General features: G+C 38.3%; 1 pseudogene; it reads right to left on the bottom strand.

Annotated features, from left to right (window-relative positions):
- On the bottom strand, nucleotides 2449–14321 carry LOC100624127 (annotated as a pseudogene).

Below are 14321 nucleotides of genomic sequence, written 5' to 3'. Positions count from 1 at the left end.
CGGGTTCAATTCCTGGCCTTGCTCAGTGGGTTAAGGATCCAGCATTGCCTTGAGCTGTGGTGTAGCTTACAGATGCGGCTCGTATCCCGCGTAGCTGTGTGGCTGTGGCATAGGCCAGTGGCTACAGCTCTGATTCGACCCCTAGCCTGGGAACCTTCATTTGCTGCGGGAGCGGCCCAAGAAATGGCAAAAAGACAAAAAAAAAAAAAAAAAAAAAAGTCAAGTATAAAGTGGAAATAATGATGTCTGTCTTGACTGTCATATTAGAGCTTTCAGTATTACTCAAGAATTGTGTTAAACTATCTTCAACTTTAATATATTATACAGAAAGGCCCCACTCTTCAGATTTTTGTTCCCAGAATCACTGCAGTTATGCTTTACTTGTTAATAAAGCAATAAATTCTAAAAGCAGTAGAAGTAAAATGATTCACTGATGAACTGACATTTACAAAATCAACAACCACCCACCCTCCCTTGCCACCTGGCTTTAGCCTCCATCTGTGTCATGACACCCAGTACATCACGAGATGCCTTTCGCCAGCTGTCAGATGTGAACATGACAGTATAGTGCACACAGTGTACTATGCAAATTAAATTTGCTTTCAAAGTATTTAAGATTTTACAGGAGCCATGGAAGTAAAATGAAAGATTTGTTTAAATCACAGGCCAAGTTATTGACAAATGAGAGAACATTGGAGCTATACTAAGTTAATGATTTAACTATAGAAAATCAACAGGGGCACCAAGAAGGTTGGTAGATGCTTCAAAGCAGAATGAATTGAAGAAGAAAATATTAAGAGATGCTCTTGGTTAAAAGTAAACTTGGAGGAGTTCCCATTGTGGCACAGCAGAAACGAAGCCGACTAGGAACCATGAGGTTGCGGGTTCCATCCCTGGCCTCTCTCAGTGGGTTAAGGATCCAACATTGCCGTGAGCTGTGGTGTAGGTCGCAGATGCGGCTCAGATCCTGCATTGCTGTGGTTTTGGTGTAGGTCAGCAGCTACGGCTCTGAATAGATCCCTAGCTTGGGAACCTCCATATGCCGCAGGTGCAGACCTAGAAAAGGCAAAAGGACACAAAGGAAAAAAAAAAAGAAAAAAGTAAACTTGGAAAGGTATTCTTTTTTTTTTTTTTTTGCAAAAATGATACAGCATATGATCATATTACAAAAGCCAAACATGATGTATAGTTGCTATCCTGATATTAAAAAATTAGGTTGAGGAGTTCCCACTATAGTTCAGTGGGTCACAACCCAACTAGTACCATGACAATTTGGGTTCGGTCCCCGGCCCTACTCAGTGGGTTAAACATCCAGCATTGCTGTGTGCTGTGGTATAGGTCATAGATGTGGCTTGATCTGGTGTTGCTGTGAGCTGTTTTGTAGCCTGGCAGCTGCAGCTCCAATTTGACCCCTAGCCTAGGAACTTCCATATGCCGCAGGTGTGGCCCTAAAAAGACAAAAAAAAAAGTCATTGGTAAAGTTTCTCGTAAGATAAAGGAAAATTAAATAAAGACATTTATGTGGTATAGAGGTATAGAGGATCTTTGGGAAAACTTTTTTTAAGAAACGATGTAGCTATAGTTTGAAGAGTCCAGGCTCTGCATCAGGCCTCACGGATGCAGATTCTAGTGCTAAAGCTACGTGGATTAACTTGTTCTCTCTGCCACTCAAGTTTCCTCATCTGGGTGGGGCTAACAGCCCTCGGAGAGCATTGACTAACTTGTTCTCTGTGCCCCTCCATTTCCTCATCTATAAAATGGAGATAACAGCCCTCGGAGAGTGGTTTGAATGGTTGAAGGAGATAATGTCTCTGCAATATTTTACGTGCTCAATACGATCTCAAAAATCATATGAATTATTTAAATACATAATAGAAATCATAAAAATATTTATTTTCGTTAGTTCCAAATAGGTGAAAACTTCTCTCATCTCTTCCATTTCTTGCCTCCGATCATATGTGTGTATACATGATCAAACTACTTTGAATGAACCGGATTTTATCAGTGCCATTCATGTATTTGTTTGTTCAACACATATTTGTTAAAGCTGCATTTGTCAGGCATTCTACTAGAAGATGTAAATCCAAAGATGAAGAAAAAAAATCCCTGATACTTACACAGATAACTCAATCTTCATATGGTAAGTACAAGGATATAAGAATTCATAGTTACTGAATGGTCTGGAGATCAACCTTAGTTTTTACTCTACCTGACTGCCTAAATCATTGAGGAAGATTCTTAATAAGCCGAGATCCATGTAGGTACAGAAGGGACTCAGAGAATAATTGCACAAATAACGTGCAGAAATAAATGGAAAGTGTCTGATTTGTTTAAAGGTAAGACTTAGAGGATTTTTTTTCATGTTCTAAGTCATATATTCTTTTAATTCTCTTAAAATAAGCATGTACTGCTTTGAAAATCACCCATAGAAACGACTGAAGAGTTTTGTTAGTGTCTCCAACATAGAACTCTCAGCCACTCTGAACCATCACAGGCTGGGGAAATGCAGGAGGCCCAGACCATCAACGCTGAGAGTCCCGAAGTCTGATGGGCGCCCAAAGTGAAGGCACCACTGACAGGCTTCCGGCGCACCCTAAGCCGACCACAGAGCCCCGCCTCCAACATCTCCGAGTCCGCCGCCCTCCACTGCAACCCCTGCCCGGGTTTGGACAGTTGCTCAAACGCTGACAGCTCCCTCTAGTGGCAACGTTTGCTTTCTTTACACGTGGGGATTGAAGAAAAGGCAATTTGAAGATCAACAGGAAACACGCTAAAGACTAGCCTGGTTTTAATGAAAATGCAAGTGGCAGGGCAGCGCATGCAGTCTTCCGGATACTTGCTACTAAAGACCTATAGTGAGAACTATTGTAAAGATACAGGAACTGGGGAGGGAGGCAAAAAGGTGATGGTGATTGTCTGTTAATATTCTTTGCAAGGCCTAGATTAAAAACAAAGCATAGAAGTTAAAGTTAGATATATAAGTAAGGGGCAACTAAGAAGCAAGACCTTAAATGGTCTCTAGCATATCAAAACCAATTCTGCAAAATCAAATTTATTATTACCAAAGGGAAACATAGTGGGGAGGGATAAATTAGGAGTGTGAGATTAACCTATACACACTACTATGTGTGAAATAGATAACCAGCAACAACCTACCACATGGCACAGGGAACTAACTCTACTCAATACTCTTTAATAACCTATATGGGAAAAGAATCTGAAAAATAATGGATATATGTATGTGAATAACTGAATCACCTTGCTGCACACCCAATACCAAGACAACATTGTAAATCAACTGTACATGTTTTAAAAAATAAAGTTCTCGCAGATCCCGTTGTAACTCGTTGGTAATGGACCCTTCTAGTATCTATGAGGAAAAGGGTACCTTCCCTGGCCTAGCTCAGTGGGTTAAGGACCCAGCGTTCCTGTGAGCTGTGGTATAGGTCACAGATGTGGCTTGGGTCTGGCCTTGCTGTGGCTGTGGTGTAGGCCCAGAGCTGCAGCTCCGGGTCGACCCCTAGCATGGAACTCCCAAATGCCATAAGTGCAGCCCTAAGAATAAATAAATAAATAAATAAATAAATAAATGTTTTCTTTTTTATGTTGTCATAAGTCTTTAATGTTTTAAAGTAAAAGATACAGAGTCATGTATCTCAAATAGTTTACCAATTATGGGGGTGTAGTTTTCCAGAAATGGGGGAAGATTAAGGATGATTTATAATACAACCAAGATAAAGAATATATAAGCTTTGGGAGTTCCCGTTGTGGTGCAGTGGTTAACGAATCTGACTAGAAACCATGAGGTGGCGGGTTCGGTCCCTGCCCTTGCTCAGTGGGTTAACGATCCGGCGTTGCCGTGAGCTGTGGTGTAGGTTGCAGACGCGGCTTGGATCCCGCATTGCTGTGGCTCTGGCGTAGGCCAGTGACTACAGCTCCGATTCGACCCCTAGCCTGGGAACCTCCATATGCCACGGGAGCGGCCCAAAGAAATAGCAAAAAGACCAAAAAAAAAAGAATATATAAGCTTTGTTTTTAAAACCTCATAATAGATTTATATTTATAATATGAAACATGCTAAATATTTATAAATAGATTTATATAATAGATTTTCAGTTTAATAATGTAATTATATTTTTTAAAATGTCATAACATTAGGTATTCAAACAAGTATGTATATTCCTGATGGTTAGGGGACAAGGATAAGTTTAAGGGACAAATTTTAAGATAGCCAATTTCCTTATATGTTCTTTTCCAACAAATAGTCTGCTTGAACAATTTTTAAGAAGTACAGTTAAAATAAAATATTGATAAGAGTTCCCAGTGTAGTGCATTGGGATCCAGGGATCTCTGCTGCTCCCAGCCCCCTACAGTGGGTTAAAGGATCCAGCACTGCTGCAATTGTGGCTCAGATCTGTTTCCTGGCCCAGGAACTCCATATGTCAAGGGGTGGCAAAAAAGAAAATAAATATATTGGTACAAATTTTTATTGGAAAGTGGGATAGAAATATTAATTCAAAGGAAAAAGGGAATAAAGTAAAATGCTTGACCCTTAAGGAAAAGCTTTTAAAATGTGTTTTATATAGATATTGGTGCATACCAAATCACAATTATATATAGATACACTTTTCAAAAAACTAATTCTGGAGGGTGACAAGGACTCCTTAAATCTGTGGGTCTACGAGATGAGCAGAGGCCATCTGAGTACTTAAGACAACGATAATCAACAATTTAAATGAACACAGATGTTAAAATCCACACATCCTGATAGTGGCCCTTCAACAAGTTCTCCTGGGAAGCTGGCATCCATAACACCAGTTTGAAATGCTGCCTCAGTAAGTATCTCGCCATCCTAAATGCAGAGATGATGTGACCTGACCTGGTTTGTATTGATTGTTTACTGAAACAATTTCCAACCTTGGAGGTCAGAGAATCCTGGCCACTGGCGAGAAGAGGAAGGGATTTCCATTGATTTTTCCCAAAGCCTCTGGGAGGACAGCATCATCACTGGCACAGAGTTCAGGTCCAGAAGTCAAAGCCAAGAGCATGAGCCACTCCGCCAGTCCTTCTTCCAAACAGCCCAGTTTCTGGCTCCGCCTGTGTGTTTTCAGTCTCAGATGAGGAGTCAATTAGGACAAGTCTAGTGTCAAAGATGCCCCAGGATAGACTTCCTGGATTTTAGAGGTTTTTTTTTTTTTTTTTTTTTTTTTTGTCATAAAACCATCAGGTTAAAAAAAGAAGAAGGGATCTTGTGTCAAACTTTTATCTATGAAAACTCAATTAAATTGAACAGATCAAATATAACCTTAACCCTGGACTCCTGTGCATGGAGGAACTTGGATGGCATCAAATGAGCAGGGATAGAAACACCCACTGTGGGGAGGGCCACGCTGGCCAGCCCGCCTCCTTGCTGGTCCATTTCTCTGGCTACAGTTTCACGATTATTATCCCAGATTTCAACAACCAAGTTTTTCCTTGAAAACCTTTTTGAGGAATCTACTAAGTTCTTTCTGTTTCAGTGGTGCACAAAATTTCCCCTGCTGCTTTATCCCTTTAAAATGTAGACTAGAAGCCTATCCCAAACCTCCCAGGTCACATCTATTTAATAAAGACTTAAATGTACTGTAAACATACCGACAAGTTTTGCAGGAAATACTCTTTGCTCCCTAAGCACACCATGCATGGCCACAGAAGCTCATCCGTTTGTTGATGCCAGGCGGGAGACAGAGTCAAGCTTTCTGGTGGAAAAGTCCCTTCCCTAGCTAAGAACATCAGTATCAGTTTGTTTTTTGATCGAATTTAGATTTGGGGTGTACTGTCTTGTTATGTGTTTCTTCAATTTCTCATGCTCCAATTTTCTCGATGCTCCAGGAGATTTAAAATCATAATCAGTTGTGATTTAAAGTATCATTCCTTTGGGCCCATGCTGATTCTTGAGAACATGCTATGGAACGGAAATGGCTACAACTAGCAGACAATTCTGTTGTCTTAGCTCCCCCAGAGGCACAGGAGTAAGGATGTGGTAAAGACTGTTCTCCATGTCAATCCCTTTACAGATTCCAAACCTCAAACAGTCACAGACAGAAGTCTGGGCAAGCAGGATGGACCTATTTGCATATCCTCTGACGTCGTCCAGGGTCTTGCAAAGTCCAGCCCAGCTGGCATTCACGGCATATAACATAGGGTATAATATATGAGTAGGAGCCATATCAGCTCAACGGCATTTAAAGTGATCTAATGGGGGAAGGGGTGGTCAGACCATGTAAGGGATAAAGCAGTTTTGCACTGGGAGCTGCAGCTGGCCAAGGTAACCTAACACTACCAAATCATGAAGAATTTTGTCACGTGATTCTCTGTTTTTTGGAGTTTTTCTGGACACAAACCCTTAACCGACATCAATTTGTATCCAGCAAACACAACTGGACGTTCCCCCCCCCCCTTTTTTTTGGTCAGCAAATTCCAAATTCTCTGCAAACTCTGCCAGATGGAAATGTCTGTTTCTGATATTGGACTTGATTTTGTGTAAAATCTGTTCGCGTTGTCCACATAGTCAAAGATGAGGTTTGGCATGTATTTACTTGAGCCAGGGCTGAACTGAACAATGTGACTGGGGAACAGCAGTCTGATCAGGTTAATGAGAACTAAGAGAGCTTGCTCTCAAGCCCATGGTGTTGATGAGAAGAGGGGACTCCCTCTTGTAGGAGCTAAACACATACTTTATTATCGCAACACAATTCTCAAAGTTGTGTTTACAAGAAGGTTTCTCACAATACCTCATTTTCCGTGGTGTCCTCTGGTGGGTGAACGGTGGTTCTGGAACTGGTTCTGTAATAGTAAGTTAGGCAATGCAACCTGGAACAATAAATTCTGCCTGTCTCAGATCACATTACAAATTGTCAACGCCAGCTATACTATTTAACAACTGGTTAATCAGTTGTTAGAATCGACATTTCTTAGGATCAACATTCTAAGAAATGTTGACTTCTCAATGTCCGAGAGTCACAAATCAGAATGACAGGTCAGCCTTCCGCTTCGTCGCCATAAGCTTGAAGTAGCCCCTTCAGGATCCGGAGCTGGGGCAGGGCCGTGGCTGAGGATGGGCTGGGGCAGGACCTGGCAGGCTGCCAGCCATGTGGAGCAGGAGGGATGCCTCTTGAGCTGAGGATTTTAAAAGCTAAGATGTACTACGCATATGTCATATGGTAGACCTACAGCAAACACATTCTCCGTCTTCAGAAATTTAAAGAAAATACTTTAATAAGCTTTGGTTCATATTCTCTCTCTCTCTTTTTTTTTTTTCTTTCTTTCTTTTTTTTAAGCTCCTGTAGGAGAATAAAAAGTTCTGGGACATAGACAAAATGATTTTTCCAAAATCTCTTTTCTGATATCAAATCCTTTTTCCCAGTAACAGGGACTAAGTATAAAATGAAGGTCCTCTTGATCGAATTGGAATTTTAAGAATATCCAACAAACGCACAGTCTTCTCAAGTTTACATAGATGATTCACCCAGATAAATCACATTTTGGGCTACAATATATGCAGTAACAAATTTAAAAGCATACAAAGCATGTTCTGGGAATAAAGTAGAGTGAAACTGGATATCAACAACAGAAAGATTGCTGGAGAATTCCCAAATACTTGCAGCTTAAAGAGTATTTTATTTTTTTATTTTTTGCTTTTTAGTGTAGCACCTTAAAGCTGATACTTTAAGGATGCAGTGGGCTCAGTGGAAGAAGGATGAGGAGTGCATGTTCTCAGCAACGATGATGTGCAAAGGCCCTGAGGTAAGTGACCTTTTCACTTGAGAAAGGATGAAGGTCAGTATAAACTGAAGTGTAGAGAGGAAAAGGAAGCATGAGAACTGAAGCCAGAAAGGTGAGGGGGATCCAGGTGCTTTTATTTTTTTTTTTTAGGGCCGTACCTGTGGCATATGGAAGTTCCCAGGCTAGGGGTAGAATTGGAGCTCCAGTTGCAGCTTACACCACAGCCACAACAATCCAAGGCACATCTGTGACCTATGCTGCAGCTTGTGGCAATGCTGGATCCTTAAGCCACTGAGTGAGACCAGGGATCACAATCACATTCTCATGGATACTAGCTGGGTACTAACTCGCTGAGCCACAGCAGGAACTCCCAGGTGTTTCTTACATGATGGCAGCAGTTGGAAACCTTACACTAAAGGACTGTCTCTTAAATTGGAGCTAGATAATGTAATGACATGTGTCCTAGATCAATGTCATATTGATTCATAAAAGAATAGATGTAATTTTATATAAAGCCATGTATACAATAACTGTATATAACTGTTACACAATATACAACATATAATAGTTATCTGTCCAGAAATAACATAATTTTATCCATATAGACTGTTTTTTCTCAAATGCTGTAATTTAAATTAAGTAAAAATATCAATAATATTGATTTCTTTAACTTGACCAATACATATTATTTATGGTTTTATTGGGCAGCAATTTTCTTAGTTTGTAGTTACGTATAAAGTTAGCTTTTGTACTGTGTCCCAAAGAGGAGTAATTTGGTGCTAAAATTTTACTGTTAATATTGTAGTCCATCCCAATACTACAATGTCACGTTCTCTTTGGCAAAAGTGCTTAATTTTCTGGACTTCATTACCTTATGTCCTCCTCTTATAAGTCATTATTCTTTTTTTTTTTGGTCTTTTTTTTTTTTTTTTTTGCTATTTCTTTGGGCCGCTCCCATGGCATATGGAGGTTCCCAGGGCAGGGGTCGAATCGGAGCTGTAGCCTCCAGCCTACGCCAGAGCCACAGCAACGCGGGATCTGAGCCACGTCTGCAACCCACACCACAGCCCACGGCAACGCCGGATCCTTAACCCACTGAGCAAAAGGCAGGGACCGAACCCGCAACCCCGTGGTTCCTAGTCGGATTTGTTAACCGCTATGCTGCGACGGGAACTCCTAAGTCATTATTCTTATTGTTGACTCATGAGTTCTTCTCCTATTAAGTTTCATGAGGGCAAGAACCATATCTGTCTTTTTTACTGGCAGCACACCGCACAGTGGCTTGTTCACACCATGATCCTTCTCTCTCTCTCTCTCCATCTCCTCTCTCTTTCTTTCTTCCTCTCTCTCTCTAGTATACACATACATGTAAATATGCACTTATATATATATAAATATATGTAATCATGTATTTATATATTAATGTATGTATTAATGTGCAGTTCATAGAATAAGCTTGATATATGTCTATACTGTATAAACTCATTTGTAATACATATGTATATACTATGTATACATGCATTTATAATACACAGGCACATTAATTTCTGTAAATTAATTTATACATGTGTATATAATATACACATAACACATACTGATGTGTAAATCATATAACATTTATGTATGCACATTATGTGTATATACTTATATAGACATTTTTAGATGTCTTGTTAAAGTTGTTTCAAGTTATCTGTAGAAGACATGCCCATAGTTTACTATCATGAAACAGAGATGTATAAGGCTGCTTTTAGAGTCTAAAGGTAATCTAGATTTTTCATAAAAAAGATAGTCATTAAGATAGCAACATTTTTTTTCTCGTCCAAGTCTCTATAATTCATCTGTGTACTTGTGAATTATAAACAGGGCTTGTTTCTTTGAATAAACACCTAGAAGTGCAATTGCTGTATCGCATGGTTATTCTGTTAATTTTTTGAGAAACTTCAATAATGTTTTCCATAGCGACTGCACTAATTTACATTCCCACTAATAGTGTATAAGGATTCCCTTCTCTCCATATCTTTTCTTCCACCTGTTATTTACCTTTTTGATAATAGTTATTTTTAGCAACTGTGAGGGGATATTTCCTTGAGCTTTTTTTTCTTTTTTTTTTATTACTCAAATAAATTTATCACATCTGTAGTTATATAATGATCATAATAATCCAATTTCACAGGATCGAGCTTTTTTAAACTTAATGAATTTTATTATATTTATAGTTATACAACCATCATCACAACCCAATTTTATGTTTCCTTCCCTCAACTCCCACTTTGTGGTTTTGATTTGCCTTTTCCCTGATGATTTGTGAAGTTGCCCGTCTTTTATTGTACCTATTGGCCACCTGTATGTCTTCCTTTGGAAAACATCTATTCAGATTCTCTGCCCATTTTTAAATCAGACTAGATGGGTTTATTGTTGTTGTTTTGCCATTGAGTTGTGTGAGTTCCTCATATATTTTAGATATTAACCCATATCACATATGTAATTGGAAAATATTTTCTTCCATTCAGTAGGTAACATTTTTATTTTGTTGATAGTTTCATTTGTATTCGGAGTACAGTCCCACTTGCTTGCTTTTGTTTCTTTTGCTTTTGGTGACAAATCCAAAGAAATCATCACCAAGTCTGTGTTAGAGAGCTTACTGCCTATTTTTCCTTCTAGGATGTTTTTGGTTTCAAGTCACATTCAAGTCTTTATCCCACTTTGAGTTAACTTTGTGTATGATGTTGGATAGTGATTCGGTTTCATTTTTCATGTGGCTATTCAATTTTCCCAACACCATTTACTGAAGAGACTATCCTTTTTCCCCATTATATATTCTTGGCTCCTTTGTCATAAATTAATTGATCATATATGTGTGACTTTATTTCTGGAATCTCTACTCGGTTCAGTTTTCTATGTACCTGTTTTTATGCCAATGCTGTTGGTTTTATTTTGAATTTTGTAATAAATTTTGAAATCAGAGAGCATGATGCCTCCAGCTCTCAAGACTGCTTTGGATACTCAAGGTTTTTTGTAGTTCCATATAAATTTGAGAGTGTTTGTTCTATTTCTCAGGAAAAAATGCCGTTATAATTTTGACACAGGTTGCACTGAATCTGCAGATTGCTTCAGAGAGTTGGGATATTTTAACAATATTCATTCTTCCAATGTATGAGCATGGAATGTATTTCCATTTATTTGTGTTCTTTAATTTCTTTCTTCCATGTCTTATAATTTTCAGTGTATGGGTCTTTTAGATCCTTGGTTAAATTTACTCCTAGCTATTTTATTTCTTATGATGCAGTTGTAAATACAGTTGTTTTCTTAATTTCTTTTCCAATAGCTCTTTATTAGTGTATAGAAATGCAACATATTGAAACCCTGTACCAAATCCTAAACCTTTGTGTTTTGAAGTAAAAGACTTTTCCTTTAGCCTCCCAGGCCTTCCGTCAGTCTCAAAAGGCTGATTCAAATGTTAACGATTAGGAAATATTGTTACAGCTAAAAACTAGTTAAAACAGTCTCCATTATGTTGTGCTCTGCCTTGGCCCAGTAACTTATTATTAATATTTACTTTCTAATTAGAACTTTATTGTGCCTAGCGCCCAGCTTTTCACAAATGATCTTTTCCTTGCTTGATTGCTTTCTTCTACTAATGGTTACTTTCTAGTTAGAGTTATATTGCACCTCGTGCTTTCTTTTGTAATTGGAACACTCCCTAACACCTCTTCCTTCTAAGCAATCTTCTTTCCAGAGCAAATGTCAAGGAACAATAACCCCCAAGACAGCCAGAAACTATCACCAGACTGATGATGCCAGATTTGATCACTCTGAAATGATCTATGGAGGGAGAATGATACAGACGCCTTAATCAATAAGCCTGTCTTTCAAGCTAAACCTATAAAACCCTCTGCTATCCCCTCTCAAGGTAGGAGTCAGTTTTGAGGCATTAGTCTGCTGTGGTCTCCTGTGCCTTGCAAAGCAATAAATCTGTTGTTTCTAATTCTCCCAAAATTTTGTCTCCAAGACTTAATTGATGCAAGTGTACAGAGGCCATGTTTTGGCTACAAAATTTCTGTGTATTGATTTTGTATCCTGCAATTGTAGTGATTTCATTTATTAGTCCTAACAGTTTTTTGGTGGAGTCCTTAAGGTTTTAGTGTCTTCAAATAGTGACGGTTTTACTTCTTTTCCAATTTGGATGCTTTTTATTTCTTTTTCTTCCCTAATTTTTCAGTTATTAATGTTAATAGTTGCCTTCAATATCTCAGAAGACTATAGAGTAATAGGAACAACTTTCTAACGATGCCTTTCTCAGAATGCCTTTTTTTAATGGCTCCATCTGCTGGAGAGAGTCCACACTGCTTTTTGTTATCATACAACATATGTGGGGACAAGCTAAGCAAGTTCCTAGAAATATCTGAAATTTTCCAGGAAATGAAACTTCCTGCAACCACTGTTAGCTGCATTGTGAGGGGGCTGGAGAGAGGATTGAAGCATCAGCTCCTGCTAGAGAGTTTTTAGCCTGTCCTTCCAATGGCCTGGTTTATGGATTTTAGATTTGCCTAGCCAGCCCCCATAACTGTGTAACCCAATTCTAGCTATCTGTCTGTCTATCTATCTATTATCTATGTATTTAAAATTTCATCATCTACCTGTCATCTGTATTTTTTATCCCCCACAGTGCATAAGAAAATCTCTTGGGATAAATTTCTTTATCTCTATCACCTATCATTCTCTTATTATCTATATCTACCCTACTAATTTTTTTTCTGTGGTTAGAACCCTGGTTAATTCAGCTCTCATCCCTGGGCCTTCTGGTGACCTTTGTTTACCAGAAGAGGGATGTCTCTTATCTTAGGAGTAATCTATTGAGACATTCTTTTGTTCATACAAGCTCTTCAATTGGGAACACGAATCATAAGGTCATGGCAATGGGGCCCATGCATCTTTTCAGGCTACCACTAGAGGGTGACATGGAGTCTCTGAGTAAATCAAATTTGTGAAAAGTAATCTACTTGTGTATTAATACCTTGGTTGAGATTTTGTACCTACAACTGAGGTTAACCTTCATTTATTTTCATTTTTATATCCTTTTGGATTGGGTGTCACAGTTACTTTGGCCATAAAAGACAATTTGGGGTGTTTTTGCTTTTCCAATAATCTTTAAAAGAAATTGCATAAGACTTGTTTTACTTTTTTTTTTTAAAGAGCCTGGGAAGTTTTAATTTATGTGTTCAACTTTATTTATACTTAAGAAAGAAAGTTTGTTTCTTCTTGTATGAAATTTTGTGTTTATATTTTTCTAGACACCATTTCACCTAAATTTTCAAATGTTTCGTCATAATATTGATTATACTACCCTTTTTTAAAAATGTCGACACAATCTGCTGAGATGTGCTGTTTTTATTTTTGAGATTTTTTTATATGTGCTTTCCAGCGTCTAATCTTTATCAATCTAAAAGTAGGTTTAATAATTTATTTGGCTTTAAGAATATAACAGTATTTTTTATATCTTATGTCCAATTTGTTATTTTCACTCTTCATTTGTATTTCTTTCTCCTTTAATTTGGATATAATCTGCTATTTTTTTATATCTTTATACAAATACTCGATTGATTGTCAACATTTTCAGCATATTCATTTCTGACATATATTTTCTTTTTTTGTCTTTTTACCATTTCTTGGGCCACTCCTGCAGCATATGGAAGTTCCCAGGCTAGGGGTCGAATCAGAGCTCTTGTTAGAAATTGGGTTATGTTAGTGACAGTTCACACAGGTCTTACAAAACTCAGTGGGTTTATGAGGTCAGACTGGGATAGGGACTTGGAAAATGTAGGTTTCTTTTTAAAATGAAGGAGAAAAATAAAAATAGTTACTACTCAGCCATAAAAAAGAACGAAATAATGCCATTTGCAGCAACATGGATGGAACTAGAGACTCTCATACTCAGTGAAGTCAAAAAGAGAAAGACAAATACCATATGATATCACTTATATCTGGAATCTAATATAAGGCACAAAGGAACCTTTCCACAGAAAAGAAAATCATGGACTTGCAGAATAGACTTGTGGTTGCCAAGGGGGAGGGGGAGGGATTGGGGTGGTTGGGGAGCTTGGGGTTAATAGATGCAAACTATTGCCTTTGGAATGGATTAGCAATGAGATCCTGCTGTGCAGCACTGGGAACCATGTCTAGTCACTTATGATGGAGCATGATAATGTGCAAAAATAGAATGTGTACATGTATGTGTAACTGAGTCACCTTGCTGTACAGTAGAAAAAAAATTATATTGGGGAAATAACTATTAAAACAATAATAATAATAATAATAATAATAATAATAATAATAATAAATTGTTAGGAGAAAGGTGGGCTTCTCAGAGAGGTGGACCAAAAAGTGGGGACCTGCATGGATGAAGAGGGGAAGAGTTGAGACCAACAAGGGTAACAGTTCAAAAAAAATGTGGGGGAAATTACTCAGGGTGAACTTTTAATTCATGGAGTGTGACGTGCCTATCTTTCTCTACATGTTACCTTTACAATATCAGCTTTGCTAATTTTCACGAAAGACAT

This window comes from Sus scrofa, chromosome 5 (assembly GCF_000003025.6).
Source record: "Sus scrofa isolate TJ Tabasco breed Duroc chromosome 5, Sscrofa11.1, whole genome shotgun sequence".
Lineage (NCBI taxonomy): Eukaryota > Metazoa > Chordata > Mammalia > Artiodactyla > Suidae > Sus > Sus scrofa.
Note: the sequence above shows the minus strand (reverse complement) of the source record. Positions and strands in the feature narration are given on the sequence as shown.